A 5,681-nucleotide genomic window follows, 5' to 3' on the forward strand; every position below is an offset into this window, starting at 1 on the left:
TTAATCAGAAATAACTGACATTCAGATCCTTGGTTTAATTCTTGGGTTCCCTCCTGTTTGGGGCCCATGGTTTATACCCTTACCATGAATGTTGACTCTCTCTCTCTCTCTTTCTCTCTCTCTCTCACTCAGGTGCTGTGCTGCTGAGCTATGTGCCCAGCCCCTGTGTGTCCTTCTGTCCACTTTACCTCCACCTTTATTTTCCTTGTCTTATCAATGATCTTACAGATACACAGAATTTTTGCCATCCAAGTCTGTGACCTTGAACTCCCTCTACTGTTGCCAGGCTTTTCTTCCCCACTAGACAGCATTCTCTCAGGGAGAGTACAGAAGTACCAACAAGATGTATATGTGTAAGATTTCTACAGATTCATCATGGACGTGGCTCTCATTATTACAGAGGCCAAGAAATCTCAGCATTTGCCATCTGGGAACTGCAGAAGCAGAAAATCTGGTGGTATAATTCATTTTGAGTCTGAAGGTCTAGAACCAGGAGCACCCAAGGGCAAGAGGGAATGTCTGTCCTAACTTAAAGAGAGAGAGTGAACGCAAAGTGCTTTCTTCTTTAACTGTTTGGTTTTTTTTGGGGGGGGGGATCTCAGTGGATTGATGTCCACCCATACATCGTTATTTTATTCTTTTAAATTGTAATCTCCTTTGGAAACACCCTCCAAGACATATCTAGAAATAATGTTTTCCTGGCTCTCTGGGCATCCCTCAGCATAGACTTTAGCTCTAGACTCATAATTAACCAACAAACCTCCCATAAAAGCATTGGCGATATTGCATTCACAGTCATCAAATTTGCTTTCAGTAATTTTGTCACAGAGGCCTCTCCTGGTCTTCTGTTCTCCTTAGGCTGCAAGCAGAACTCTCACATGCAATCTTGTCAGCAGGTTAATTTTTCACTATTCTTTCACTTTTTTGGTCCCTTCTTTTACCAGTGGAAAGGACTCTACCTCTCCTTTCCTGTGGGATGCTAGTTATCTCTTCACTCAGGAGTTAAATTCTAGGCCCTTAGTGCACACAGGCCTGATGTTTCAGCTGCTGCTCAGCAGGTTTAGTTTCTACCACAGAGATGATTGGTTTTGCTTTATCTTTGTTTTGTGTCTTGCCTATCGTGTGAGGTCTCTGCAGTGAGGAGGTCTGAGACAGTGCGAAGCCGCTGAGCTGTCTTGACCAGGATTTGATCCACTTCTTAAGAAACACGGTATCCTTCTTCTTCTGGTGAATGAGCCCTTTCTGTCACAGGTGGTCAGCCCTGATGCTGGATCTTGGGGAAAATCAGTGATGTTTGCTTAGGAACACAGCTGAAGAGTGTAAGAGCTATAAGGGTCAAAGACCATAAGCCTTCACTTTAAGGGAGGTACTCGAGGAGGTGGAATGAAGGGCTGGAGGTGCTGAGGCTTGGATCTTAAATGTCTCCCCACAAAGCTCATGTATTGAAGGTTTGTGACCAGTAGGAGGTGGTGGGAACTGTAGGGTAGCGGCTCAGTTGGAAGAAGCAGGTCACTGGGGCAATGCCATGGAGAGGCTATTGGGACCCTGGCCCATTTCTTTTCCTTTGCTTCTCTGCTGCCATGAGGTGAACAGTGTCCTCTGCCACACTTGGACCATGACCCATTGGATCCAAAGCAGGGCAGCCAGAAGATCATGGATTGAAACCTTCAAATCATGAGCCCAAAAATATTATTTCTCCTTTTAAGTCATTTATTGGAGGTGTTTCTTCATAGCCACACAAAGCTGACTGAAATGGGGCCTTGTCTCTGCCCGTTTCCCCTCCACCAAACTTCCCAGAGGAACATAGAACTTTAACTGTCAGAAACAGATTAAAAAATGTTGAAAGAACAAGAAACAATCGCCCCAATGGTGTCTTTGTTTGTTTGTTTGTTTTGGCAGAACCAGGGATTGAACTCAGGCCCTTGCGCTTGCCAGGGAAGCGCTTATTCCACTGAGCCATCTCCCCGGCTCCATAGAAATTTTTCTTTTGTCGCATCATTTTTTTTTTCAGCTACTTAAACATCTTTCTCAGGTAATAAAACAACTTGTATATGGGGTCTTATGATTTCTGAAAGCATATTTTTAAAACAAACTTATGTCCATTATACAGAGTTGTGATATATTTTATCTATCTATCTATCTATCTATCTAAACATTTATTTTTTGTATTTTAGGGAAGGGTCTACAGGGTGTTCAGGGTCTCACTATTAGATCAGACTCATAGTGATCCTCCTGTTACAGCCTCCCAAGGGCTGGGATTACAGGTGCGCACCACCACACCCAGTGTCAATTGCTGTCTCAGCGCACCCTGGGGATGGGGACAGCATGCCAGGCCTGGGGATTGAACTAGAGTTGTGATATATATATTAAAATTTCTAGGCTATATTGTTGTACAGAAAGCAAAAAGTTACACTGCAAACTGCTCAACCAACCTTCCTAGTTAAGCCAGTGTTGCAGAATGAAAAGCTGTGGTGCAGAAGTCTTCTGTTAAGAATACTTGAGAGCTTCAAAGGAATGTTTAGCTCCCTCCACAAACAGCCACCAGAACTTTTCCATAACCTCCCTTGGTTTCTTTCAGAGGAGCTTGGCACAGAGAGCTCCCATACATCTTCTGATAGTACACTTTGGTGTCATTCACGTCGATTTCCGAGTGAGAGACCATGATCCTCATCAGGGCCTTATGATGAGTGCGGGCGCCCTTCACTGCCTCATGAAGCTTCTCAGCGAAGAAGGCAGATTCACAGTGGCTGTGAGGCATCTCTCAATGTCACCTTTTAGCTCAGGTCCAGAGCCTTGTTCATGTCATGCTCACTGTGCTTGGTGTATCTCTGAAACACTGTGAAGATGGAGTAGCTGCAGGTGGTCAGAACAGTGTTGAACACATTCATGTCTGTCCCCTTTCTCCTTTCTCCAGCTTCATGTAGGGCCCTGGCATCTGTGTCCACCAAGTCTTCATTCACACCAAGATCCTCATGCCGGTCACCCTTAGAGAGAGAAAGCAGAGCCTTCCAGAAATCTCCAGATGTGTCTGCGGTGATGTCTTTGGCCAAGTCTCTCTTCAGTTCATCTCTGTAGACTCTATTAATCTCTCTGATTTCTCTACTCTTTCTTGATGCCAAAATTTCAATGAGGGTGTCTTCATCAGTTCTGAGACCCTTCATGGCTGCACAGAGCTCATCTGTGGCAAACTGGGATGGAGTTTTCAGCAGAGCTAAAACCACTTCTTCTGGATGACCTGTGAGGGCTTTCGTCAGAGCTTTGTCTAGCGGCTTCCCTTTTTCCTGGAGTTAATCTGCTGTGATCTGCTGATGCTGGGCATTGTTTCTCTTTGTCAGAATGTCGATGATGGTTGCTTCATCCACACCTTTTACTTCTATGGCTTTGTGCACAGCCTCAACACCAGAGGAGGAGCACAGACTCTTGCTACCCAGCTCAGACACATAGCAATCCTCCTGTCTCAGCCTCCCCAGTGTGGGATTACAGGCACACGCCACCACACCTGGTTTCATTGGCCACCGCAGTGCACCTGGGGTTCCAGGATCAGCACGGCATGTGGTAATGGGGGTTGAACTGGGTGTTAGTGCTTGTCATGCAGGCATTTAGACTGCTGAGCTATCCCCTGAGCCTGTAGTTGTTTATTCTTAATAACTTTGCCTTGAGAAATATTTGAAAATAGCGTACTTAAATGACTTAACTTTAGATATTAACGAGTAGCTACTATTTCTTGAAAGATTCTCAGTGAGTTTGTGTTATAACTTAATCTCTGTGTGCTATAAAACTCTTGAATTGGAGCAAAGCTAGAAGATGGAATGCTTTTCATTCAGTGTGAATTTTTTCTTTTCAGCCTGTTAAAAACCCAGCTATGGAGGCAAATTCAGTTTTGTGTGTACAATCATAAGGGGTTAAAATCTCAGGTTCTCTTAGCTCCGTGAGCATGTGGTGGCCAGGCCAGAGCCAGGCTGAGCCATGTTAATTTCCCAGAAGATTTCAAAGAATTATCTTTTGAAAGGGAGAAATTTGGGCTAATAAAAACCAGGATCACCTCCGGCAGTCACATGGAAAAGAATAGAAACAAATTACTCCTGGCTTGTTCAACATTGTTGCCAGGGGCTTTCTCTGGCCAAACCAGACTGCTTTGTTTTTCCTTATTCCAAAGAAGCTATTTTAGTAATGTCCTGGGAAAGGCAAGACAACGAAGTAGTGCCAAATGCTTGCTCCTCTGTGCTCTCTTTCTTAGGATCCATTTTTCCCGAGACGTTGCAAGGCTGGGGAGGGCTTTGGTGTCATCAGGCTCTAGTTTTGAATTCCTGGTTTGCCACTTACATCCAGCAAAGACTCAGGAACTGTGTATTTCTAATCTGAGCTTCGATTTCTGCAACTGTTAAAGAAGATAATGTCTACATTGAGGTTATTGTCATAGTTACTTTTCTCTCACTGCTGAGACAAAATGCCTGGTGCCCAAATTTAAAGAGGGAAAGGTTTATTTAGCTCACGGTTTGTGGAGGTTTCAGTCCATACCCAGCTGGCTCCAAGGCAGGGTGGCACATGCCAAAGGGCAGCAGTTCATGGTGGCAGAAGACAGCAAAAGCAACAAGAGCAAAAGGGAAGGAGCTAATGGAGCAAAGCTCTTTCTCTCCCTCATATTGTATGCAGGCTACCCACCCCAAGGCATGAGGAGCACTCACACCCATAATCCCAGCACTGGATCATGAATCAATCACAAACCTTAGAAGCCCACCCCATGACTGCTCAAGGCTTTGGAGAGGGGAACATCTTGACACAAGCCATAGCAATCATGCTGTTGAAAATCTGGATTATGGTAAGGTCTATAATGTGCCTCGTACATAGTATGTACTCAAATAAAGGCTAAGAATAAATGGCTTATCTTGATCAGATCCAAAATTCTCTTTAATCTCTGAGAGCTGGTGCAACTCACGTGTGTACGCATGCACATGCTGGAGACAGAGCCCTGGGCCTCATGCTTGCCAGCCTGTGCTGGACCACAGAGCCCTCCCCCCCAGTTCCTATACCTTACGCTTTATAAGTACTATCGTGAGACTGTGACAGATGAATGATACAGAAGCAGTATAAGAATTAAGGAGTTTTAAGCTAAGGGTCATGGGGCACACCTGCAACCCCAGCACTCTAAAAGGCTGAGGTAGGACAATTGAGAATTTAACCCTCGTCTAGGCAACCACTGACTTAGTAAGACCCTGTCTCAAAATAAAAACTAAACAGGGACTGGGGATATAGCTGCTCTCAGATATTACTTCACACTCCAGCTGAACCCAGCCCTGAATTCCATATCCAATACCACAAAACAAAGACAGACAACAAAAAAGAATTAAGAATTTAAAACAAACTACCAGTTATCTATGGTCTGTGTAATACATTACTGTAAAATTAGAAGCTCACAGCAACCATTCCATTAAGCTTCCAGATTCTGTAGACCAGGAAAGAAAAAGGGATGAAGGGAACACAGTTGTATGTTGTCCATGGCCTTAATTGGGAGAAGTCAATATAGAGTGACTCAAGAATGGGTAAGAGGGGCTGGAGAGATGGCTCAGTGGTCTAAAGCACCTACTTGGAACAAGCTTGGCAAGGCATCAGGGACCGCGGTTCGATCCCCCAGCACCACATGCCAGCCAGCCCCGCCCCCTGGTGGGCTGAGCTGGCCACAC

The 5,681-nt window shown here is 44.8% G+C and overlaps 1 pseudogene; it reads right to left on the bottom strand.

The window, feature by feature from the left end:
• Positions 1-2,518: 2,518 nt before the first annotated feature.
• Positions 2,519-5,681, bottom strand: part of LOC101563733 — a 33,653-nt pseudogene continuing 30,490 nt past the window's right edge.

The sequence above is a fragment of the Octodon degus genome, unplaced genomic scaffold (genome assembly GCF_000260255.1).
Source record: "Octodon degus isolate 3935 unplaced genomic scaffold, OctDeg1.0 scaffold00017, whole genome shotgun sequence".
In the NCBI taxonomy this organism is placed as follows: Eukaryota; Metazoa; Chordata; class Mammalia; order Rodentia; family Octodontidae; genus Octodon; species Octodon degus.